Source organism: Pan troglodytes, chromosome 4 (assembly GCF_028858775.2).
Source record: "Pan troglodytes isolate AG18354 chromosome 4, NHGRI_mPanTro3-v2.0_pri, whole genome shotgun sequence".
NCBI lineage: Eukaryota > Metazoa > Chordata > Mammalia > Primates > Hominidae > Pan > Pan troglodytes.
In genome coordinates this window covers 95,599,643-95,626,649 of record NC_072402.2, presented here as the reverse complement: position 1 = coordinate 95,626,649, position 27,007 = coordinate 95,599,643, and the positions used below count along the sequence as shown (strand labels likewise).

General features: G+C 36.1%; 2 long non-coding RNA genes across 5 annotated transcripts in view; one reads left to right on the top strand and one right to left on the bottom strand.

The window, feature by feature from the left end:
- LOC107974706 (uncharacterized) overlaps positions 1 to 8,479 on the top strand; it is a 210,225-nt gene extending 201,746 nt beyond the window's left edge. Inside the window, exons 8-10 of the long non-coding RNA XR_010157277.1 lie at positions 220 to 376; positions 3,192 to 3,390; positions 8,405 to 8,479. This is a non-coding gene — a long non-coding RNA (uncharacterized LOC107974706). The remainder of the gene's footprint in view (positions 1 to 219; positions 377 to 3,191; positions 3,391 to 8,404) is intronic.
- LOC134810088 (uncharacterized) overlaps positions 1 to 27,007 on the bottom strand; it is a 795,882-nt gene that overhangs the window by 27,644 nt on the left and 741,231 nt on the right. The gene's annotated exons all lie outside the window — the stretch shown is intronic.

The following is a 27,007-nucleotide window of genomic DNA, read 5'->3' as shown; positions in this document are numbered from 1 at the left end:
TTTTGACAAAAAATTAAATATAAAAAGACTGTCACTGTGAAAGAGAAGAGGATCTAAATTGACAAGCCACTCCAAGAGATGCCCAATATACTTTTTACATAAACTCTCTACCTGCCAACAGTGGATGTTTTTTAAGGAGGCAACTTTTTCTCTGAAAAGATCAATGCAGTATATGCTTCATGTAAGCATTTTCTGATTATCAATTTGTCATTAATTTAGAGCATATCTAGAGAATGTGAGGACCAAATAGATGGGAAATGACCCTGCTGACTGTCAGCACTGCATGCTTGCTTAACTGCAATCCACAGCATTGGGCAGAATCTTAGAATACATATAGAAGATGGGATAGGACGAGAAACCTCCAAGCAAGAAGACAGTGAGTCATTTATATAGCTGATTAACCAATATTCCATCATGATTTATGATAAGTACTCTCCTATACAACTACTGCAGCCTTAAATTTTCCAGCAAACCCAACCCAGCAGATAGTTTTCTCTCAAATAAAGACTGTGTATAGGTAAGTGGAAAAGTTCTTTCAAGGTGAAATAGTGATCTCCGTCTGTTCATCTCTGGGGGAAAAATTTATATTTTTGTCAGCAGAAGCAATGAACTGGAAAAGTGTGACAGTAAATTGGGGCTTATGCAACATTTCATGACTACAATTTGTGTTCATTTGTCCCTCTGTCAAACTGAGTCCAGTTAAAGAACTATAAGGTATAAAACTAAATCTTTAGGAATAGGTAGATTTCAAAAATCTTAAAATTTATTTTTCTTAACCAAAAATTTAGAATTGTCTTCCATGTTCTTCAGTATTACATGTGTGTGGACTACATTTCCTTCCCCTTTCTCTGTTTCCTTATCTCTCTACCTACTTTGACCATGGCATCTTATGGCTCATTTATACCTCTTGCTGTTCCTTTCCATTGTATTTGTCCATTCCATTATCTCTCATGTGGCCTCACTCAAATATAAGCAGGCCTTCAATGTAAATCTTTTTATTAAAACTATTTTAGCTACAAATGGTAACTTTAAAATTTATTATAAAAATAGTCCTTCTGTATTGTGAATTTGACTCAGCAATTAATACTCTTCTATTAAAATAATCTATTAAGAAAGAAAATGCTTAAACAAGTTAATTCATACTTAAAATTAATTTTTCACAAGGCAATTCAATGGAGTAAAGGAATATTATTTTAATGAATGTCACTGAAACAACTGGATATCCATATGGGGGAGAAAAAGCGTTAACCCATACCTCACACCAAATACAAAAATTAATTTGAGTTGAATCATAGACTTAAGCATAAGAGCTAAATCTATAAAGCTTCTAGAAGAAAATGTTCATTACCCAGGAGTAGGCAGACATAGAACACAGAAAGCAAGAATCATAAAAGAATATAATAATAATAAATTATGCTTAGTCAAAATTTAAAACTTTACTGCTTAACAGACGAGCATTAATAAAGTAAATAGGTATGCTACAAATTGGGATAAAGTATTAAATACATCTTACAAAGGATTTATAGTCAGAATATATAAGGAACTCTCTATATTATATCTATATAGTAATCATGCTAGATATACTTTATATATGGCATAACATGTAGTAATAAAATGTTTTGTTACTATAAATTAATAAAAGGACAATTCAATAAATATAGGCAAAAGACTTTAACAAATGACAATGAGATAACACACACACAAACACACCCTACTATCATAAATTTAAAAATCTGACAAAACCAAATGTAGATGAAGATGTGGAACAACTGGAACTCTCACACATTTGGTGGAAGTATAAATGACATAACACCTTTGGAAAAAGCTTTGGCAATCGATTATAGTGAATCCATCTTGTGACCTAGCAATTCTGTTCCCAGGAATTTTACTAAGAAAAAAGAAAATATCTGCCCATATACAATAAAATAATTTAAAATGCATCTCTGCCTGCAGGGACTGTTAATTCTATATATTTATTCTTTCATTTATTCCACAAATATTTACTGAGAATCTTCTATGGTCATATTACTTTGCTGGCAACAAAGAAAGAAATGTTAGTCATGGTCTTGCAGATCTTAGGGCTCACAATCTAATTAGCAAAAAGAGGTTTACATATATGAAAATATTAATATAAAGCAGCATGTCATCCAGTATCAAATAAATGATCCCCCAAAAATAAAATGGCAAGGAATAAAAAGTGATTATCTAGGACATTCCTAAGAGTGTTGAAGATCTGCTAGATTTATTCCCCTTCCTTTACCTCTCCACACAATACATCAAGCAATAATCTTTAAAAAAAAAACACCTCATTTTAATTTAAAACCCCATAATTTTTGAGAGGAGAAGGACCTCAAAAATCATCTGTTCTTGCCCTTTTTTCACAGATAGGAAAATTAAACTTCAGTGAGATTACATGATTAGAATGAAACGTTATATCCCTGTGTAGTTTGACATAGCATTGATGGGAAAGTATAGACAAGGAGTGACAAACCACTTCTCTAGTTTTCTGGATTTTTATCTAATATGCACATTGAAGGAAAATCTGGAAGAGAAGTAGGGCAGGGATAGGGGAGTTGATGATACATTTGATTTGGGATAGGTTATTTGAGTTACTTTCACGCCATCCAGGAGAAGGCATCTCAGAAGCAGACCAACTCATGGCTAAATGGTAGCCATGTTCATTGAATGCTTTTGTGTCAGACACTGTACTAAACACTTTGCATAACACTGTCTCATTTAGCCTTCTCAACAGCTTTTTGTGATAAACATTATTACTGCCCTTTCTCATGAGGAAATTGAGGCTCTGGGAGTGAAACAACTTGCTCACATTCACAGAGATGTTAAATATTTGAGTCAGGATTTCAATTCGTTTCTTTCTGGACCCAGACCATCATTATTCTTACTGCAAGTTTTCCCTTCAGAAAGCTCAATGTTCCAACTTCCAGCTTAAGGGTGGTTGGCATCATCTAATGTGGCGTCCTAAAATTTCTCTTAATTAAAGTACTATGACAACAAGGAGGAAGACAAAAGAAAGCATAATATGATAATATCACAATCAATATTTCAAAAATATGCATATAATTTCTATTATAAAGGGTGACATACTGAAATAAAAATTATAATTGGCTGCTCATCATTTTATTAAGCCAAAAAAGAATAGTTAGTATACATGTTTGTTGACTCTGTTTCAGGAATTTGAAATTTCCACCAATCAGAACACTGAACAGGGATCCTTTTACTGTATGGCTGCCTTTGCATACACCAACGAACTCACGTGTTCACCTGTATCTGCATCGATTAGAAATTGCACTTCCAGGAAATAAAAGAAAAGTAAAATAAAAACAACACAGAAAGAAGAAGGAAGCCCGAGAAGGATATTTTAAACTAAAAGTATGGTATCAAATTAAAGTACTTTAAGTAGAATTGGGCAAAGAAAGAGACCTGTTAGAATGTACAGTTAGGATTGGATTGTTTTAAATCATTTTTTCAAGTAAGACAAGAAAACATAAATGCATATGTATGCATACATATAAGAATTATGGCCATGTATTTCAGATGTTCTGAATATCAGAGAGCCAAACAATGGAGTTCTATTGCATTTCCATTTCAGGTAAGATGAGCCATAGAGGATAAAGGCTGGCCTCTGAAACAAAACTAAGAGTCATACCCACTTTGAATGGGTATGGAAGACATACCCACTTACACACCATTCATCTATAGAACAGAGGAGAGATTTCACCAGCACCTAAGTGGGCAGAGAGGGAAAAAGGCAATGCACAAACTACCATGTGACAATCTGTAAATTCAGGATAGATTTCACTTGAATGCTTTTTGAGATACTGGAAAACAGTACAGTTCAAGGAAGTTTCTAATTGAACTCAGAAAAAAATGATCTCTAAAAAGATCTAAAAAGTTTTGGAAAAACAACTTTTATCTTAATAAGATGCTAAATGTTGTAATCTCTAGGTAACAGGAGCAGATATGCCTAATGCATAGGTAGAGATAAAAGACTTCCTTTTAAGATGAAAAGAGTGATACTGGAAAAAATTGCAGGGAAATTAAAAGCAAAATGCTGCACTGGAAGTCGTGAAAACAAAACAGATTGTAGGAGATGGAATCAATTACATGAAAGACAAGCAAGCTCTCCTTAAAGACAAGGAGAAACTTATTGAATATCAAATAATTAGACTGAAATAATAGAAATACAGGCTAGATAATTTATGCCAAAATTATAGGTATTTCTGAAAATGAGACTGGAACAAATGGAATAGAAACAATAGGATGTTTAATAGAGAAAACCCTTAGTGATAATTAGAGATCTAAATATACAGATTAAAATAATTCATAAAGTTTCAGAAAATATCAAAGGAAAAGCACCCATATCAATATACGTGTTGACAATTTTTTAAATATAAGAATAAAGAAAAAAAGGTAATTTCCAACAAAATAATATTGAAGTTTTTCACAGACTTCTCTGCAACTCTAGATTTTATATGAAAATGGTACCAGATTTACAGTGTTTAAAGTAAAAGGATGAAATTACATTGGATACTTCAAAATAGCAACACTGAGAAAAAGAATTGAGTGTAAGTTGTTTATTTGGGAGATAACCCCCAAAAAACAACAATAAGTAGTAGAGAATTGAGATGGAAAGGTGTTGTGTGCCTTATCAAGCAAATTTTCTCCACAGGTTATTATAGGCCAATCTTTCCAGGGTACCCTGAAATGGTGTAAAACATGCACTTCACAGGTATACCACTTTATTAGTCCATTCTCACACTGCTATAAAGAACTACTTGAGTCTAGGGAACTTATGAAGAAAAACGGTATAATTGACTCACAGTTCTGCAGGTTGAACAGGAGGAATAGCTGGGGAGGCCTCGGGAAACTTATAATCATGGTAGATGGTGAAGGGGAAACAAGGCACAAATTTACATGGCCAGCAGGAGACAGAGAGCACAAAGGGGGAAGTGCTAGTAAAGGGGTTACAGGCCCCACGCAAGTCCAAAACCCAGCAGGGCAGTCATTAAATTGTAAAGCTCCAAAATAATCTCCTTTGACTCTGTCTTACATCCAGGCCACACTGATACAAGGGGTGGGCTCCCAAGGCCTTGGGCAGCTCTGCCCCTGTGTCTCTGCAAAGTACAGCCCCTCCCCAGCTTGTTTCATGGGCTGGTGTTGAGCGCCTGTGGCTTTTATGGGCACATAGTGCAAGCTGTCAGTAGATCTACCATTTGGGGTTCTAGAAGACAGTGGCCCTCTTCTCACAACTCCACTAGGCAGTGCTCCAGTGGGGACTCATGTGAGGGCTCAAACCCCACATTTCCCCTCTGCACTTCCCTACTAGAAGTTCTCCATGAGGGCTCTGCCCCTTCAGCAGACTTCTGACTGGATATCCAGGCATTTCCATACATTCTCTGAAATCTAGGTGGAGGCTTCCAACCTCAACTCTTGCCTTCTATGTACTCATAGGCTGCACACCACATGGAATCTGCCAAGGCCTGTGGCTTGCACCTTCTGGAACAGTGGCCTGAGATGTATCTGGGGCCCTTTTAGCCATGACTAGAGCTGGAGTGGCTGGGATACAGGACACCATGTCCTCAGGCTGCACAGAGTAGTGGGGCCTTGAGTAAGGCTCACAAAACCAATTTTCCCTCCTAGGCCTTCAGGTCTATGATGGGAGGGGCTGCTACAAAGATCTCTGCAATGCCTTGGGTACATTTTCCCCATTAACTTGGCTATTAACAGTCAACTCCTCTTTACTTATGCACATTTCCATAGACAGCTTGAATTCCTTCCCAGAAAATGGGTTTTTCTTTTCTACCACATCTCTAGGCTGCAAATTTTCTAAACTTTTATGCTCCACTTTCCTGTTAAATATAAGTTCCAGTTTCATGTCATTTCTTTGTTTATGCAGGTGAGCATAGGCAGCCAGGCCACATTTTGAACGCTTTGCTACTTAGAAATTTCTTCTGCCAGATACCTTAAATCATCATGCTCAAGTTCAAAGTTCCACAGATCTCTTGGGCAAGGGCACAATGTGGTTAGTCTCTTGGCTAAAAACATAGACCGAGTGACCCTTACTTTAGTTTCCAATAAGTTTCTCATCTCCACCTGAGAACACCTCAGCCTGGACTTCATTGTCCATATCACTATCACCATGTTGGTTACAATAATTTAATAAGTCTTTAGGAAATTTCGAACTTTCCCTCATCCTCCTGTCTTCTGAGCCCTCCAAACTGTTCCAGCCTCTGCCTTTTACCCCGTTTCAAGGTTGCTTCCACATTTTTCAGGTATCTCTATAGCAATGCTTCACTTCTCTCTGATACTAATTTTCTGTATTAGTTCATTGTCACACTGCTATAAAGGCATACCTGTGACTGGGTAATTTAAGAAGAGAAGAGGTTTAATTGACTTACAGTTCTATAGGCTATACAGGAGGCATGGCTAGGGAGGCCTCAGGATATTTACAATTATGGCAGAAGTTGAAGGGGAAACAAGGCACATCTTCACCTGGCCAACAGGAGAGAGAGAGAGAGAGAGAGAGAGAGAGAGAGAGAGAGAGAGAGAGAGAATGAAGGAGGAAATGCTACAAACTTTCAAACAACCAGATCTTGTGAGAACTCTATCATGGAACAGCACTACAGGGATGGTGTCTAAGCCATTAGAAACCACCCCATGATCCAATCACCTTCCAAGAGGCTCCACTTCCAACACTCAGGATCATAATTCAACATGAGTTTTGGGTGGGGACACACAGCCAAACCATATCATCTGCCTAAGAGGAAAGGAGACTGAGGTGGATAAAACCAACTCCTAGCACTCATTGGTGGAGGGCTGCTTCTGTGCAGTGTTACTTTTAAGGCACTTCTCACTTGCTACATACACAGGCATAATGAGCAGGGTGGGCTCTCCCAGCCAGAGAAGGTCCTCATGCAAAGAGATGCAGATGCTGACAGCTACAATCCTGGTTGATGTGCCAGAAATGTAATTGCTGAAGGGATATGGGTGGGCATCAACAGCAGCTGCTGCAGTCAAGAATTTTAGAGTCACTGAAATTGTCTCTTACACTTAAAGACAGCAGGACATGTCCAAATAGTCAAAAAGTTCAGAAAATACATCTTTTAATACAGTACTTGAAGGAAGTGTTACAATGGACTTTGTGGTATGAAGAACTGCAAGACTGTCCCGTGAGGCTTTCAACAAGTAGCCCTTCTACCTTATTCACAGAAGGAACATTTCTAAACCATTCCTGATTTTCTAAATAACACTAATGAAGTTTCAATAAAAATTAATACTAACATTAGTTGAACTTTTGGCATGTGTTAGACTGTTCTAAGCACTAGACATATATGATCTCATTCTATTCGCTGAACAACTCTTTGAAGCAAACACTATTATTATCCATATTTCATAGATGACAAAAGCAAAGCAAAGTATAGGTAAGTAAATTTCCATGTTCTCTCATTAGTAAGTGGCAGAGATAAGGTATCCAGTCTTTGTACCTTGAAATGTGCTCGCTTCAAAATAATGGCCTGTCAAATTCTAAAAGCAAATAAATTTCATGTGGATGCAGTGTCATTAGAGCAGGCACCATGTCTCTCATGTTCACTGTTACTTCCTCAGGGCCTGGAAGAAAGCCTGGTATAGATTAGAACCTTCATATGTATTTGTCAAAAACTGATTTTCATTGTAACCTATATTTCCCGCCAATGCAAAGAATCCTATTGGAAATAAGAAATTCTTCCAGAAAAGACTTTTGTTTTCGGACAGTATACCACCACATTGCAAGTTCTAATTAATAGTAAAAGACTATACTAAAAGAAAAGTAAAATAAAACTAAGTGAGAAAACAAATCTAGCAAAAACAAACAAACAAACAAACAAACAAAACTAAGTCTTAGTGGTGGTAATTATGTTGGTGAAATACGATAACTTTGTAATTTAATTGTGTTTTCCTCAGTGGGTGTCAGAGAGGATTCAGTCCACAATAGAGTTGAGAAATTCAGAGGTTCTTTGCAGAACAATGAAAAAATTGGTGATCTAACTATCTTTGATTTACACATTTGAATTACAATTAGGTGTACCTGTTGCAGTTTTGGATCCTAGAAGCCTCAGCTCATAACAACAAATCCAGCAAGCCAAAGCAAAGTATAACTGGGTATCTTCCTGTGCACCTGCAGCAGCAAACAAAATGAAATTTTGGGGGTTTACCATTATTGGGTATCCAGGATATTTGATTTAAATAATCCTGCTTGGGTTTAGTCAGGGTTTTGTTTTGTTTTGTTTTGTTTTGTTTTTTGTTTTTTGTTTTAGAATTTGAATAGTGCCAATTCCAAATTTTGTTGAAAGGATTTATTAAGTCTTTCTCAAAATATCTTTCTTCCTTATATATTGATTCTTAGCTGGCCTGGAACTGGACTTCATTGCACTGAACTGAGGACTGGTTTCACCTGGCCTCCAAGAAGAGTGCCAGCCATGTAAATTACTTTTTGTATTTAATAAAGTCTGTATCTCCAATAATGCTAGAAATTATAATTTTAGCACTAATCCCTAGTTATCAACACTAATATGACTGATGCAATATTTTTACATTGTAATGATCCTTTTAGCTGGTATCAGAGAGAAGGTAATCAGACATTTTCATTCCCATTGCCAACCTCTCCAGGAATCCTGATGTTTGTCCTCAAGGTAATGGGTCATCAAAATTACGCAAGCTGCAAGTTGTTCTGTGTGTATTTTTATATCCACCTTTAGGTGGGGGACTTTTTCACCAAATTTAAATGTGAATTAGCATAACCCATGCTGTTTGTGACTACACTAACAAAATATTACCATAAATTGTAAATGTGATCATTCTATGAACTTTACATCACCGAACACATATGAAAAAATGGAGACAAAACAAAAATAATGTGATAATTGGAAATGAAACACATGAGAAACAATGGAAAGCAGTATCAATCAGAGACTGGATGTATTATTTCCAGAAGAAAAAAATTTACAGAAAGAAAAATTTTTCTAACATTTTAATAGTGATAGGATTAAAGGGCCTTCAAAAAGAGTCAAAATCACTGTAAATATTAGTTAAAGAAAGCTTTAGACATAAACAAACACTTTTCAAAAGAAAACATATATGTGGCCAACAAGAATATTTTAAAAAGCTCAATATCATCGATCACTAGAGAAATGCAAATCAAAACCACAATGAGATACCATCTCACACCAGTCAGAGTGGCTACTAATAAAAAGTCAAAAAAAATAACATAATGCTGAGGTTGTGGAGAAAAGGGAACCCTTACACATATTCCCTGTTCATGGGAGTATAAATTTGTTCAGCCACTGTAAAAACAATGGCAATTCCTCCAAAAGCTAAAAACAGAACTACCATCCACCCAGCAATCCCATTACTGAGTATATACCCAAAATAATATAAATCATTCTACTATAAAGAAACATGCATGCCTATGTTTACTGCAGAACTATTCACAATAGGAAAGATGTGACATCAACCTAAATGCCCATCATCAGTAGACTAGATAAAGAAAACGTAGTACTTATACACTATGGAATACTATGCAGTCATAAAAAAGAACAAGATCATGTCCTTTGCAGGGACATGGATGGAGACCATCTTTTTTAGCAAACGAATGCAGGAACAAAAAAACTAAATAGGACATGTTCTCACTTATAACTGGGAGCTAAATGATGAAAACACATACACACAAAGAGGGAAATAACAAACACTGGGACTTATTGGAAGGTGGAGGGTGGGAGAAGGGAGAGGATCAGAAAAAAAAAAAAACAACTGTTGGTTAACAGGCTTAGTGCCTTCGTGATAAGACAATTTGTACAGCAAATCCCCATGACACAAGTTTACCTATGTAACAAACCTGCACATGTACACCTGAACCTAATACAGAAAAGAGAAGAAAAGAAAGTTCTACTTCCTGTCCCTGGTTCTATTCCAAATGTGGTGAAACCTTGCCATGGCTCAATTCTTCTTTTTTTTTTTTTTTTTGTTGTTGAAAGGGGTGTGTGTATGGGGAGGAGCTTTTGTTTATTACTCTACTAGAAAGTAAAGACTTTCACTATGTTTATTAGAAGGTTAATGATCATTGCCTGCAATAGAACGGTCATGTTCTCTTTTAAGTTACGTTCCTGTCCACCATTCTGGAGATCTGAAACAGTGGAGGATCCACTCTCAGCTTTTTGAGGTCCTACCCTTCTTCCTCCAGCACCCCTTCTACAGTGAAGATCTCATCTGGTGACGAGATCAGGTGTTCTGGGACCTGTCAAACTTAGCTATTTCTCTTAATCTTTGAAGACTCAAACTTCTAAAACTTCAATTTTTTTTCTCACTTTGAATACTTTTTACTATGCAACAAGGCAGGATGAGCATGGAGATGCTTTTCTTAAGAATTTTTACACATTCTTGACAAATCTGGAGTGGAAAGCCTATGTTAGTTCTGACCTAGATGTTTAAACAAGCTTCCTTTTATTTTCCTATTTTTCTAGTTGGGTGGTATGATAAGATCTTAGGCTTTTCTGTGAGCTTTCCACATAGAAAAGGACAGAATAAACCATTTGGCCTACAATTTGTATTAGGGTTGTGGCTGCTTCTAGCAATTTAAAATATTTTTTTACCTGAGATTAGGCCTCTCTCCTTGGGTTCTACATAAATGTTTGGAACCAAGCCATTGTCCTCTGTACATCTGTTTTTTTCACCTCTACTACCTTGCTGAATGAACTAAGAAGATTTAGGTATTTCTTAGGACTTAACAGCATCTTTTTTAAAAAAAAAATTTTACTTTTTATGGGTACATACTAAATGTATATATCAATATCATCTTAAAGTCATCTGTTTGTTATGTAACATTATTTCAGCAAATTAAGCAAGAATAATGCACAGGAAGCAAAGACAAAATCCCTAGTGGAAAGCCAATTTCCAACATTGGGATTGATATCTAGAGCTTCTGTTAGCAAATGATAGGCCCAGTGAACCCTACTCAGAGTCTATGGGAACAAGCTCTCATTGGCTAAAATAAGGCTTTGTTTGGGGATGAGGGCACAAGTAAGATTCAAATAGCAAGAACGCAAAGTCTACAGAATGGGAGAAAGTTTTTGCAATCTGCCCATCTGACAAAGGGCTAATATCCAGAATCTACAAAGAACTCAAACAAACTTACAAGAAAAAAAACAACCCCATCAAAAAGTGGGCAAAGGATGTGAACAGAAACTTCTCAAAAGAAGACATTTATGCAGCCAACAGACAAATGAAAAAATGCTCATCATCACTGGTCATCAGAGAAATGCAAATCAAAACCACAACGAGATACCATCTCACACCAGTTAGGATGGCAATCATTAAAAAGTCAGGAAACAACAGGTGCTGGAGAGGATGTGGAGAAATAGGAATCCTTTTACACTGTTGGTGGAAGTGTAAATTAGTTCAACCATTGTGGAAGACAGTGTGGCGATTCCTCAAGGATCTAGAACTAGAATTACCATTTGACCCAGCCATCCCATTACTGGGTATATACCCAGAGGATTATAAATCATGCTACTATAAAGACTCATGCACACATATGTTTATTGTGGCACTATTCACAATAGCAAAGATTGGAACCAACCCAAATGTCCATCAATGATAGACTGAATTAAGAAACTATGGCACATATACACCGTGGAATACTATGCAGCCATTGAAAAGGATGAGTTCGTGTCCTTCGCAGGGACATGGATGAAGCTGGAAATCATCATTCTCAGCAAACTATCACCAAGGACAGAAAACCAAACACTGCATGTTCTCACTCATAGGTGAGAATTGAACAGTGAGATCACTTGGACTCAGAGAAGGGAGCATCGCACACCAGGACCTGTTGAGGGGTGGGGGGATTGGGGAGGGATAGCATTAGGAGAAATATCTAATGTAAATGATGAGTTAATGGGTGCAGCAAACCAACATGGCACATGTATACCTATGAATCAAACCCCTATGTATCAAACCTGCACGTTGTGCATATGTACCCTAGAACTTAAAGTATAATAATAATTTTTAAAAAGAAGGCAAAGTTTAGATCAAGCAGAGCTTCAGAGGCTTAATTTGATTTTTAGTTTATTGGTGTCAAGCATTGGCAGATGGTACTGCATTGGCAGATGGTACTACATTGGCTGCTCTGATATTCCTCACTGTTAACTTATTTTGAACAACTGCATCTAGGTCAAGAAAGTCCACCAACCTGGGCAGCATAATTAGACACTGTCTCTATAAAAAATTTAAAAATTAATCACGCACTGTGGTGTGTGCCTCTGGTCTCAGCTACTCAGAAGACTGAGATGAGAGGATCGCTTGAGCCTAGAAATTCAAGGCTGAGCTGAGCTATGATCATGCCCACTATACTCCAGTCTGGGTGACAGTGTGAGATCTTGTGTCTAAGGAAAAGAGAAGAGAAGGTGGGGGGAGGTGGGGGGAGGGGAGGGGAGGGGAGAAAAATCCATGATAGGGTTGTTGTCTGAGGGCTGTTTGGAGTCTTTCTGTGGTGTTCCCTCCAGGTGCTCTTAAGTTGGCTGTGAATTCTTCACTGCATGTGTTGGTCTGTGATTTTTTTTTTTTTTTTTTTTTTTTTGAGACGGAGTCTCGCTCTGTCGCCCAGGCTGGAGTGCAGTGGTACGATCTTGGCTCACTTCAAGCTCCGCCTCCTGGGTTCACGCCATTTTCCTGCCTCAGCCTCCAGAGTAGCTGGGACTACAGGTGCCCGCCACCACGCCCGGCTAATTTTTTGTATTTTTAGTAGAGACGGGGTTTCACGGTGTTAGCCAGGATGGTCTCGATCTCCTGACCTCGTGATCTGCCGTCTCGGCCTCCCAAAATGCTGGGTGGTCTGTGAAAATTTGACTCTCCAAGATTTTCTTATACTTCATTAAAAGTCTCTACCTTTCAAATGCCTGACTCAGTGTACTACATTTCATCAGATATGTTAATCAGATGGGGGAGGGAGACAGATACTGGGAAATGCATGAGAAATAAAAAATTAAGATCTGTAAACCTCAAGGCTTTGTCCCTGAAGCAGGAAACCTCTATTCTCCAGGCAATTTCAGTAAAGCTTCCTAATTATGACCAAATAGCAATATTCCTCTATACTTAAAAATGCTACAGTATTACATTTTGAAATTCAGTCTCAGAGTCACAGAGATATAAAAATGTAAGGCTTCCCTGTGGTATGCTCAGGAAATACGAGCAGTGTTCTGCCAGGTGACCATCTCTCTTTTTTTTACTAACTCTGATCTCTGTTCTTGTAGGTAAACAATGTGGTAAAGTAGGAAATAAAAACTAAAAAAAAAAAAAAATCACTGGATCAATTCTGAGGGATCTGGAATATAATTTAGACTGCCAGTAAATAGCTGTCTAAACTTGGAGCATTTGTAATACCCATAAGCCAAAGTGTGTTTAATCTACAAAGCAAGACTAAGTATTTGTAAAAATTGAATCCAAAAACATAATAATTAAAGCATTTGTAAAATATCTGTATATTAAAAGTGATAAAAGAGTCACACAGTTCTTCTGATTTAAGAAATTATAATCAGGTTATCTTCGTGGACATATTTATCCATGGCTATAAAATTTTAATATATTTACTGGTTTGGTTTATGAGGATTGAGAAAATATGGCCATGCTTAGGAAAATAAATGTGGTGGTATGTTACAACCCATTTTATAATGCAGTAATATATTCAAGGTCAGCCAAGAGCTATATGCAGAGGGGTTTCGTTTTACTTGTATCAATAAATAACTATCCATCTGGAAAAATATTATCAAATATTAATAAGTACAGATGTTGAATAATATTCAACATTTTTTAAAAGGTTATAGGTAGGCCGGGCGCAGTGGCTCACGCCTGTAATCCCAGCACTTTGGGAGGCCGAGGTGGGCGGATCACGAAGTCAGGAGATCGAGACCATCCTGGCTAACACAGTGAAACCCCGTCTCTACTGAAAATACAAAAAAATTAGCCGGGCGTGGTGGCGGGCGCCTGTAGTCCCAGCTACTCGGGAGGCAGGAGAATGGCGTGAACCCAGGAGGCGGAGCTTGAAGTGAGCCGAGATGGCGCCACTGCACTCCAGCCTGGGCGACAGAGCGAGACTCCGTCTCAAAAAAAAAAAAAAAAAAAAAAAAAAGGTTATAGGTAAAAGAACAATGTCAAGGCTAATTATTTGTGGCTGACACAAAAGGATTAGAGTATAAAAGTAATGCCTGTAAAGAAGCCTAAAATATTCATTCAGTTACTCAAAAGAAACATGATGTTGGAACAGGAAGCAGTTAAATTCATTCATTTAATTAAGTATAAGATTAATGGTTCAATAATTAAATAAATATAATAATCTAAAAATATGACATTATATTGAAAAGTGCATTAAAATGTAAGATTAACCACATCGTTACTTCTGCTTCATTCTAAAATCTCACAAAATGACACTAGAATGATTATTTAAAGAGACAAATTAAAAGAAAAAAGAACAAGGTAGGATGTGATAGCAGTAAAAGTTTGAAACCTATAAAAGCACAAGGCAAAAGTGGCAACTGACTTGATGAACTGGAGGAAAAACAAAGCTAAGTTTACAGGATTCAGGTATGAAGATGAAAATCAGCATAGTAGTTACCCCTGTGCAGAGATGATTGACAAGCAAGGGATGAAAGAACTTTCTAGAGTGATGAATATATTTTCTATTTTACAGTAGTGGTTATATAAATGTTTAGCTTTTTCAAAACTAACTAGACTATATGCTTAAAATCTATGCATTTTCTTAACTATAAATTTTATTGCAATGAAAAAAAAATCTGTATCTTGTACTGCTTCCGTTTTTTCTCTCGTCTCTAAAATAACCTGGAATGGAGCATTGTTCATTCAAAAAAGAGAATTGGCAATTACTTTTCTGCAAAATTTTCATCACATTTTTATTTAAAATCTACAACTAATAGCCTCAGAGAGTCTATTACACATTCGGCATCAAGAAAAGGATGTTATAATGCTGTAAAATGTAGCATGCAAAGAATAAAAGGTGCTCTTGAAAACTATATATGATAAAATTAAAAGTAAGCAAATAAATCTTAAGGAGGTAATTTATCCAATAAATAATTAAAGAGTGCACAGAAAAGAATTAATGGACAATAAATAGCTTAAACTCAACCTTGAAGTATTGGAAAATATAACTAGTACATACTGTGTACTTTCTATGTACCAAAAACATAATTAGGTGTCACCCATGTTATATTATTTAATTATAGCAATGACCCCAAAAGAGAAAGAATATAAGAATATGCCTGCATAAGTCACATAGGAATTTAGTACAGCTGAATAATTCTACTCATATATATAATTCCAAATTCAGGCTTTTAACCACTGTTAAAATCTGTCTATTTTAGGTGATACCATCTCCTACCCAGAGGAAATCCTGAGCTCTTCTAGATGAAGAAAGGAATCTCAGATGAAGGTTGAGGACACTTTTTTTTTTGATAGGTATAGGAGGGAACACTTGATCTGAAAAACTTCAGCTCTGTCAGTATGACCTTAGTTTGGAACCACAAGCTGTTGAGACACTGTGAGCAGTATAGCATATATGGAAAATAAACTGACCAGATTGTAGAGATGCCTAAATACCAGACTAAGGGAAGCATTATCCTATAGTTACTTTAAAGTTACTTGAATAAGCAAATTCTAATGCACACCAAAACTTTTCAAATTATCAAATATGTTGTAAATGTGAATGTTTGAGAACAGATATTTTTAAATGGCTCACCTTTGAAATCAATTGATATAAATGAGTTACTGAATAATGTACAACCAAGTACTCACAAGAGGTTAAATTTTAAGTAATCAATACACATTCACTAGGATGGATTTTAAAAATAAAAGCTTTAAAACTACCAAAAGAAAGTGACTAGAATTATCCAGGAATGTAATTTGCCAGTCTTTTCTGAGGATTTTTTGATAATATACAGTATATCTTAACATATCATAAGCAATAAACTAGCAACTTCGAGTGTAGGAAATACTAAACCAAATAAAGATGTATAAATATGTGCACCAATAAACATGTACAAAAATGTTCATAGTGGTATTGTTAATAGTAATGTGATACCAGAACAATCTAAAGGTGAATAATAATAGAAAAAAAATACATTGTGGTATATTTATATAATGAAATGATATAAGGTAATGAAAAGAATCAAACTAATGCCACATATTATATGGATGTCACTGAAATAATGTCGAATGAAAGAAGCCAGACATAACAGTGAATGCTACGAAATGGAGATTCATTGTAAAAATCCACATTCTATAAAAAGACACCTGGTACTTCGGCCTTTGATTAAAGACAAACAAATATTGTAAACAGGCATAAATGAGGTGATATGCCCAACATCTTTCAAATTGCATAATATATTGTGAGCAATTTCCTGTGTGATGTACTCAAGGCCTAAAATAATAAACAAGAGAGTCTACAAAATGCAGTGATAGAGCAAATTCTTACAAGCATTTAGATTCTCTTATAACCTGAAATTGATTAAATAATACAACACAGGCATTATCTTGGGTCATATTTTGGAAGAAATAGCTTTCCCGTTGAGCTCATAAAGTAAAATTTACACATCCATACATGTTATCAAATGAATTACATACGAGTTCAAAATATCTGGTCACCAATAATGTACCTACTTGATGCTGTTTTTGGATATTCACAATGTATACCAATATTTTTGGAAGTTTATATTATATCCATTCTAGAAAGATATTTTGAAAAAAATTATTGCTCATAACCAATTCTGCAATTCATCTACCTTTTAGATTATTGCTGAAATAGTCATAACTTAGGAAATAATAAATAATGTGGTCTATGTATTAACTAAATATCATAAAGCTTAAAAACTGAATTAATTTGAAAAGAGTAAGAGTAACATCCCCCTTTCCTCTCTGTTGCAAGCAAATGCAACTCAGGGGAAAAAAACTCAAGAGGTTCTTGAATAGGTAAAAAAAAATTACTTAATTTTGTTGTGGAAACATTTTATTTTCTCCTTCAACTTTTGGGGAAAATGCGGAAATTATTCATTTTTCAAATTATTGACATTGAACCCAATCTTAAACAAACATTTTAGAGAGACATAAAATGGAAAATAAGTATTATTACTTAATCCATAATTTAATTTGAATGAAATGAAACAATGAGATAGGTCTTGTCTCTCACATAAATTAGGAATAATAAAAAAGCATACAGAAGTCCTGCCTAGGTCACAGGAGATGGGAACATTAATACACTTATAGTGGGGATGTAAATTGGTAATATCTTTCTGAAAGGGACGTTGCCAGTATGTATTATTTTCTTAAAAAATGTATTGTCAGAATCAAAGGACTTGGTAGTTTTGGTTCTGACAATGTTTCCTGAAGTTATACAATGAATACAATTGTCAGAATACTCATCATGGGTTGTAAATAGAATAAAGAAAGGCAATCTATGTATGTACTTAAGAATAGAAATTGGTTATGTTAGCCATGGAACATTATGTAGCCATTAAATAATGGAGTAGAAATGTAGAAACTATAGAAAGCTTTAGTACATAATTAAAAGAGAAAAAATAGGAAAGAAATATGTGTGATATAATAATACTACAAGGTAAAAAAATAAAATTCTACATGTATCGTTGTCAATTTATCTAATTATTGAATAATAGACTACTATGTGTATATAAGATTTATTTATCAATTAGAAATATGTTTATTGACTAACAATGATCATGTGAATTTAAAGAATTTTATCTTCACTTTTTAGATTTATTCTAATGTTATTCTATAAATGCAACTATTATAGAATAAAAAATAAAATATTTCAAAAGAAATTAATCGAAGAATAATGCTTTTTTCATTCATATAGAGGATACGTATTTGTTAAATAAAGTGTGTTTAAAGTGTGGATTCATGTATTATGCCAAAATATATGTATTTCTATAGACATAGAAATAAGAATGCTCCCTATAATAGTCCATTATTTTACTTTTAAATATTTCTCCTTTTCTGCATTCAAAATATTTTATACATGTTGTCATTAATCATCTTATTATTCCTTTCTGGTAAGTAGGTGGTAAAAGCTATTTAAAATCACTCACTGTAGAATAGGATAATTAGGAGATGTATGAACATGGACTACAGATTAGGATAAGGAAATACAAGTGCTACAAATCACGGTGACCAATTACTGACTTTTTATGAATTGTAAGTCTAATAGCAAAACATTGTGAACTGCAACTATAAATAAATTTCCTTGTTTTTTTCACCAATGTAATCAACTTGGGGGTTTATTAACAGCTGCCTGCAATGTGCAGAAAGTGGGAGGGGAAACTTCAGCCCATTTCTTTTAAAATAATTATACTCCCAATGACTACAATATAATGTTGGCTCACTATAAACTAATCTAACACACACTCTGCCTCTCTTGACTTTCAAATCATCCACATAGGTCCAAAAGCCTCAAATTAAAGGAAAGTAAAAGGAACTCTGCAGTATATTCTGCAATTCCTTTGAATGTAGTTTGCGATTATTTTCCACGGTGGCCTCTCACAATTAACTAAAATAATATTGAATGTCTATGTCTGTCAATATCTCTATCTCAGTCTCTGTTTTTGTGTCTGTCTCCCTTTTTTGTTCTACTTCTTTCACTTTATTGTATGCAAAAGTAAAAACAAACATATACTGATGATAAATTATAAAATGTTACTTTTTAGGTGAATGCTGGAGTTGCTCAGTGTGCCCCAAAAGAGTGAGAGTTAACATCTTCTTGTAAGCTGTATCTTTAGTCAAGATCTAGGAGAGTGATTTTTTTAAGTGACAATATTTGCTTCATATTTCAATAACGTTGTTCTAAATAGCAAGTGCCTAGCATAATTAAAATCTATATTAAGAATTTGATATTTTTAAAATTAAATTTAAAGAACTTAAAGAAAACTTACATCACAAGAGTGATGCATGGATCTTTTGCATAAAATATTTCTCTAGGAAGGGGCGGTGCAGACCCCAGATTTTACGTATTTGGTATTTAAGTCTGTTTAAATTGAAAAGTTACCATAAATTAATGGTGTATGTATTTTTTCCTTTTTTTTTTTTTTTTTTTTTTGAGATGGAGTTTCGCTCTTGTTGTCCAGGCTGGAATGCAATGGTGCAATCTCAGCTCACCACAACCTCCGCCTCCCAGGTTCAAGCGATTCTCCTGCCTCAGCCTCCCGAGTAGCTGGGATTACAGGCATGCACCACCATGCCCAGCTAATTTTGTACTTTTTAGTAGAGATGGGGGTTTCTCCATGTTGGTCAGGCTGGTCTCGAACTCCCAACCTCAGGTGATCCACCCGCCTCAGCCTCCCAAAGTGCTGGGATTACAGGCGTGAGCCACTGCATCTGACCATCATATTTTTAAAGCAGAATAAATTATCCTTCACGAAGCCTTCCAAAAGAGAGAAGAGGAAATACTTTGCTCAGCTCATTATATTATGAGCCCAGTGTTACCTGGACACCAAAGCTAGCCAAGGTATTACAAGAAAAAAATGCAGATGAAAATATCTTACAAATATGGATACAAAAATCCTCAACGAAAGCTAGCAAACTGAATCCAGAAACACATAAAGAATCATTATACAATGGATCAAGGATAGGAATACAAGGTTGATTTAATATCTAAAAAATAAATCAATGTAATACACCATATTCATAGAATAAAAGATAAAAACTCATAATTTTCTCAGTAGATGCAGAAAAAATATTTGACAAAACCCAACATCCGTTCATGATAAAATATACAGTAGGAATACAATGAAGCTTCTTCTACCTGATAAAGGACATCCTCAAACAACCACAATTAACATTAAAATTAATGGTGAAAGACTGAAAACTTTACCCTAATATTAGGAATAAGATGAAAATGTCTACACTCATCACTTCTATTCAACAATATTGAAGGTTATAGCCAGGGCAGTTAGACAAGAAAAAGAAATAAAACACATCCAGATGGGGGCCGGATGCGGTGGCTCATGCCTGTAATCCCAGCACTTTGGGAGGCCGAGGCGGGCGTATCACGAAGTCAGGAGATCGAGACCATCCTGGTTAAAAATACTAAAAATACAAAAAATTAGCCGGGCGTGGTGGTGGGCGCCTGTAATCCCAGCTACTCAGGAGGCTGAGGCAGGAGAATGGCGTGAACCTGGGAGGCGGAGCTTGCCGTGAGCCGAGATCGCGCCACTGCACTCCAGCCTGGGCGACAGAGCCAGACTCTGTCTCAAAAAAATAAAATAAAATAAAGAAACACATCCAAATGGAAAAGAAATAAGTAAAACTACCTCTATTTTCAAATAACATGATCTTGTATATATAAAATCACAAGGAATATGCAAAAGAAAAACTGCTAAAATGAATAAGTTCATCAAAGTTGTGAAATACAAAATTAACATATAGCTGGGTGCAGTGTCTTACACCTGTAATCCCAGCACTTTGGAAGACTGAGGTGGGAGGATCGCCTGGGCCCAGGAATTTGAGACCAGCCTGGGCTACACAGGGAAATCCCCATCTCTACAATAAACAAAGAATGAGCTGGGCAGGGTGGCACACACCTGTGGTCCCAGCTGCTCAAGAGGCTGAGGTAGGAAGTTTGCTTGATCCCAGCAGGTCAAGGCTGCAGTGAGCTATGCTTGTGTCCCTGCATTCTAGCCTGTGCAATAGAGTGACACTCTGTCTCAAAAAAAAAAAAAAAAAAAAAAAAGTAAAGAAAAAATAATTAACATACAAAAGCAATTGCATATCAATATAGTAATAATGGACAACACAAAAATGAAATTAGGAAGAAAAAATCAATTTATAATCACAACAAAAAGAACAAAATATTTAGACATAAATTTAGCAAAAGAAGCACAAAGTGTGCATCCAGAAAACTACACAGCACTGTTGAAGAAGAAAAAATTAAAGAAAGATGTAAATAAATGGAAAGACACCTCTTGTTTATAGATTGTAACACTAAATATTAAGATAGCAACACTTCTAAAATTGATATATCAATAAAATAGGATCCTTTACAAAATCCTAGCTGGCTTTTTTGCAGAAATTTCCAAGCTGCTCCTGAAATTCATATGTAATTGCAGTGGACCCAGAAAAATCCAAAACAATGTTCAAGGAGAACAAAGTAAGAGGATCCACACTTTCTGATTTCAAAACCTACTTAAAAATGACAATGATCCAGATATTGTGCTACTAGCCTAAGGACAGACATAGAGATCAAAGAAATAGAACTGACAGTCAAGAAGTATTTTCTTACATTTCTGATCAATTGACTTTTGACAGGGGTAAAAAGACAATTTAATGGAAAAAGAGTAGTCTTTCAATACATTGTGCTGGGTCAGGTGGATACCCACAAGCAAAAAATTAACTCGGACTGTTACTTCATACCATATATAAAATCAAAATTGATCAAAGATCTAAAAGGAAGAGCTAAAACTATAATATAAAACTCTTCCACAAAAACTTTGGGGGAAAATCTTCATAACCTTGGGTTTCTCATTGAGTTCTTAGATATCACACTAAAAAGCACATCGATGAAAGAAAAAATACAATTTCATGTAATATTGAATATTTGATAAGGAACTTGTATCCAAAATACATAACCCAATAATAAAAGAGACAATAACACAATTTAATAATAGGCAAAAAATCTGAGTAGAAGTGTCTTCAGAGAAGATATATGGATGGCTAACAAACGTATTAAAAATGTTCAACCAGCATCACTCGTCATTATGGAAACACTAAAAATGAAAACCCCAGTAAGGTATAACCCCACACTCACTCAAATGGCTAAAATAAAAAAGACAAGTGTTGGAGAGGATGTGGAGAAATTGGAACCATCATATACCACTGGCAAAATTGTCAAATAGTGCAGTCACTTTGGAAAGTAGTTCAGTAGCTCCTCAAAATGTTAATAATAAAGTTATCATATTACCCTATAATTCCACTCAAAGGTTTTTATTGAAGAAAATTTGTATTAGTCCATTCTCACAATGCCATAAAGAACTACCTCAGGCTGGGTCATTTATAAAGAACAGAGGTTTAATAGACTCACAGTTATGTAGGCTGTACAAGGAGTCATGACTGGGGAAGCCTCAGGAAACTTATAACCATGGAGGAAGGTAAAGGGGAAGCCAGCACATCTTACATGGTGGGAGCAGGAGGAATAGAGAAAATGGGGAAGTGTTGCCCATTTTTAAACAGCCAGATCTCATTAGAACTCACTCGCTATCATGAGAACAGCAAGGGAGAAGTCCATCCCCATCAGCCAATCACCTCCCACCAGACTCCTCCTCCGACACTGAGGATTACAATTCAGCATGAGATTTGTGTGGGCACACAGAGCCAAACCATATCATTCCACCCCAGGCCCTCCCAAATCTCATGTCGTTCTCATATTTCAAAACACAGTCATATCTTTCCAACAGTATCCCAAAGTGTTAACTCATTCTAGCATTAACTCGAATTCTAAGTCCAAAATCTCATCTGAGACAAGGCCAATCCCTTCTGCCTATGAACCTATAATATCGAAATCAAGTTAGTTACTTCCAAGATACAATGGTGGTACAGACATTCGGTAAATGCTCCCATTTCAAAAGAGAAAAATTGGCCAAAACAAAGGGGTTATAGGCCCCATGCCAAGTCCAAAACCCAGCGGGGCAGTCATTAAGTCTTAAAGCTCCAAAATAATCTCCTTTGACTCCATGTCTCACATCTAGGACATGCTGATGCAAGAGGTGGTCTCTCAAGGCTCTGCCCCTGTGGCTCTGCAGGGCACAGCCCCCTTGGCTGCTTTCCTGGGCTGGCATTGAGTACCTGTGGCTTTTCCTGGTGCATGCTGCAAGCTGTCAGTGGATCCACCATACCAAGATCTGGAAGATGGTGGCCGTCTTCTCACAGTTCCACTAGGTAGTGCCCCAGTGGGGAACTCTGTGTGGGGCTCCAATCCAATATTTCTTTTCCACACTTTCCTAGCAGAGGTTCTCCATGAAGGTTCCACCTCTGTAGCAGTTTTCTGTCTAGACATCCAGGTATTTCCATACATCCTCTGAAATCTAGGCAGAGGCTCCCAAGCCTCAACTCTGGCCCTCTGCCCACCTGCAGGCTTAACACTATGCGGAAGCTGCCGAGGCTTGTGGCTTGCACTCTCTGGACCAGTGGCCTCAGACATATTTGAGGCCCTTTTAGTCACAGTTAAACCTGGAGTGGCTGGGATGCAGGATACCATGTCCTGAGACTGTACAGAGCAGCAGGGCCCTGGGCCTGGCCCATGAAACCAGTTTTTCCTCCTGGGCTTCCAGGCCTAAGATGGGAGGGCCTGCTGCAAAGGTCTCTGCAATGCCTTGGAGGCACTTTCGTCTTGGTTATTAACATTCAGCTTCTCTTTACTTATGTACATTTCTGTAGCTGGCTTGAATTCCTCCACAGAAAAATGGGTTTTTATTTTCTACCACATGGTCAGGCTGGAAATTTTCTAAACTTTTATGCTCTGCTTTCCTTTTAAATATAAGTTCCAGTTTTAGGTCATTTCTTTGTTTATGCAGATGAGTGCAGGTTTTTAGAAGCAGCCAGGTCAAATCTTAAATGTTTTCCTCCTTAGAAATTTCTTCTGCCAGATACCTTAAATTATCATTCTGAAGTTCAAAGTTCCACAGATCTCTTGGGCAGGGGCAAAATGCTGCCAGTCTCTTTGCTAAAGCCTAGACAGAGTGACCTTTACTCCAGCTCCCAGTACATTCCTCATCTCCATCTGAGACCACCTCAGTCTGGACTTCCTTGCCCATATCACTATCAGCATTTTGGTTACAACCATTCAACAAGTGTCTAGGAAGTTTCAAACTTTTCCTCATCATCTTTTCTTTTTCTGAGCCTTCCAAATTGTTCCAACCCTGTTCCCAAGTTGCTTTCATATTTTCAGTTATCTTCATAGTAATGTCCCATTTCTCTGGTACCAACTTTCTGTATTAGTTCATTGTCACACTGGCTTCTCCTTCACCTTCTGTCACGATTGTAAGTTTCCTGGGACCTCCTCAGCCATGTTGCCTGTACAGCCTGTGGAACTGTGAGTAAATTAAACTCTAGTCTTTTATTTAAACTGACCCTATTTTGTCTAATTTTACGATTAATTTTGGGGGGATATTAGGTCATGATGTCTCTATGCAGACACCATTGAAAGATTACTTTTTTTTTTAATTCAGGAAAATCAGATTATCTCAAGTCCAGGCTCCCCATCTATGACATAACGTTCAAATTATAATAATAAAGGCATCTCACTGTGGTCACTCTCTTTCTCTTATATCTGGTTTCTTTCTCCGCTTATGTGCTCCAGTGAAATCAAACTACTCGGTTTTTCTCAAATGTACCTACTATATTTCCATTTGAATGCTTTGATTCACCTTGTTTTCTCATGAGGAAGAGTTTCTTTCCTCCTTATCTTTACTGTTGTAATTCTGTTTTCAAGACCTAGTTGAATGTCATCTTCTCTATGTAGCTTTTTTCATTTCACCAAACATAAACAATTGTTTTGAAATCCACACTATTATAAACACTTAGTACCACTCATTAACACCCAGCAGATTCTCACTCTATTATTATGAGATACTCAGTAAATTTTGAATTAAATGGCAATATTTCTTATGAACACTTAAGAATAAACCTAAGCAATTTTTAATCCTCTCACCTCAAAATAGAAAAAAATACATTTAAAAGAACAGGGCTAACTTTTCTTCATCATGTTCTCACAGTTCCTAACTGCTTAGGGAAGAAAGGCAGGTTAATTGTATAGCCACATTGATTGAACAATCATGTTTTTCTTCAGTGATAGCCAAGGCAGAGTTTGAGTGTAATTGTTCAGGGACTGTGTGACTATTGTATTGGGTCAGTCATCTGTCTAAGAAATGAACTGGACAACCTTCAAATGGCAATGACTTCAATTCCTTTGAGATCTGAATCGGCCATAAAACTAACAATAAATTATCGTGTATGTAGTGATTTCCTGTTGGCAAGTTGCATGTACTCTACAAATATGTCTCAACTTAGATGGAAAAGATCATTATTACTGTTCAGATTGAGAAACTCTAACACCAAGCCATTAAATGTATCGAGCAAGGTCAGAGACTGAAAATGATAATATCTCAGAGGTTCCAAGTTTTGGTCTATCTGCGAAAATGATAATATCTCAGAGGTTCCAAGTTTTGGTCTATCTGCCAGAAGACATAATTTCTTGGTAAAAGTTTATTGCTGTGCCCCAGTGTTCTGAGAGCCACAGGCAAGCTCTTTCAAAATGATGTTATGTCCCTAAAGTAAAAACCTTGAAATTAATCTATAATATACCAGTATAATATTTTTATAAAAGTTACTCTCTAGCAACCAAAACTTACTGGAGCACTTCTGAGAAACCAAAAAAAAGCATCATAAAGATAATACACTGAAGTCCAAACCCTACTCAAAAGGAGTCCCTCAAACTATCATTCAGTATCCATGTTAGACAGTTCCAACCATCTGATAATCTTAATATATATAGTATAGTATATATATAGTAGAGAGACTACTATATATATATATAGTAGAGAGACTACTATATATATATAGTAGAGAGACTACTATATATATATATAGTAGAGAGACTACTATATATATATATAGTAGAGAGACTACTATATATATATATAGTAGAGAGACTACTATATATATATATAGTAGAGAGACTACTATATATATATATAGTAGAGAGACTACTATATATATATATAGTAGAGAGACTACTATATATATATATAGTAGAGAGACTACTATATATATATATAGTAGAGAGACTACTATATATATATATAGTAGAGAGACTACTATATATATATATAGTAGAGAGACTACTATATATATATATAGTAGAGAGACTACATATATAGAGAGAGAGACTACTATATATATAGAGAGAGAGAGTCTCTCTACTATATATATATATATAGAGAGAGAGAGAGAGTAGAGAGACTACTATATATATATATAGTAGAGAGACAGAAATTAGCCAGATGGGATGGTGTGTACCTGTAGTTGCAACTACTCAGGAGATTGAGGTGAGAGGATCATTTGAGCCTGGGAGATTGAGGTTGCAGTGAGCCATGATCCTACTACTTTATTCCAGCCTGGGCAACAGAGCAAGACCCTGTCTCAAGAAACAACCCCAGAAATCTACTGTTTCATGTTTCTGAAGACTGGAAGTCTGAAATCAAGGTGTCAGCAAAGCCACGCTCCCTCTAAAGGCTCCAAGGTAGAATCCCTTCTTGCATCTTATAGCTTCTGATGACTGCTAGCAACATTTGGCATTACCTAGCTTGTAGATGTATCACTCCAATCCATGCATCTATCTTCCCATGGACAGATCTGCTGTGGGTCTATCTCCCTGTTTCCAAATGTCTCTCTTTCTATTATAAGGACACTAATCATAAAGGATTTAAAGATCACACAAATCCAGAATGACCTTATTCTTATTTGATTATATATGCAAGGAACCTATTTCAAATAAGTCACATTCACAGTTTTCACATCCACGTGAAATTTTGCAGGGGCAACATTCAACCCAGTATATCATCCATGGACCTAGTTATTAAGGCACTTGAGGGTTGGTTAGCCCATAGCTTCTCTGTGCCTCTATATATATTTTCATGTTAAAACAAAAAAGGAGCCCTTGGATCATATGCAGAGAAATTTTCTTGATTTAATCTGGAATTTCTGTGTGAGTTCAAATAATTTTGCATTTGACCAAAGTCATGATTTGCATATCATATATAAATAATAATCACAGCAGATTCTATAGGAGTAAAAGACTTGAAAGAAGCTTCAGAATTCCAGAGTGGTATAGTTAAGCACATTGATTTATTATTAAAGAGACTAGTCATTTTTAGTTTACTTACATTAGCAC